The sequence below is a fragment of the Frankliniella occidentalis genome, unplaced genomic scaffold, assembly GCF_000697945.3.
Source record: "Frankliniella occidentalis isolate FOCC.00 unplaced genomic scaffold, Focc_3.1 Scaffold14, whole genome shotgun sequence".
Lineage (NCBI taxonomy): Eukaryota > Metazoa > Arthropoda > Insecta > Thysanoptera > Thripidae > Frankliniella > Frankliniella occidentalis.
Genome location: NW_026267144.1, coordinates 1703020 through 1703547, shown reverse-complemented (window position 1 = coordinate 1703547; position 528 = coordinate 1703020).

Here is a 528-nt window from a genome sequence, read left to right as displayed (position 1 = left end):
GCAGTCCCCTCGTCGCGCTCATAAATTCCACGGGCATGGCACCACTGCGCCCCGCCACGCCCCACCACGCCACGCCCCACCAGTCGGCACGGACTGTCCTGCAAAATGCGTTTCTGGAACGGTCGCAGGGAACAGCAGCGCTGCACGGCTAAAAAATTAAGGAAAGACCACTTCTTGAATCTGATCTTGCAGAGTATTTTCAAAATAAAAATGTGCACAATGATGAGCACTTTACCAGGGCATTAGTGTCACCCAGAAAGATGGATTCTTTGTTTAAGGGTAAAAAAATGCACTCAGTCGAATGAAGAGTAGCACTCTTAGTTTCTTACGAAGACAGGCTCTTCAAAACAAACGAATAGTTCTATTTGTTTGTAAGTACAAACAAGGTTCTTCATATTACGAAGAGCTCCGTTTGTAATACGAATAACATCTAGAGGTCCCTTGAGGGGTCTCTTCCTTACGAACAAAATTATTCGTAATGCAGTTTGTAATAGCATTAGTAATTACGAATCAACCAACATACATTTG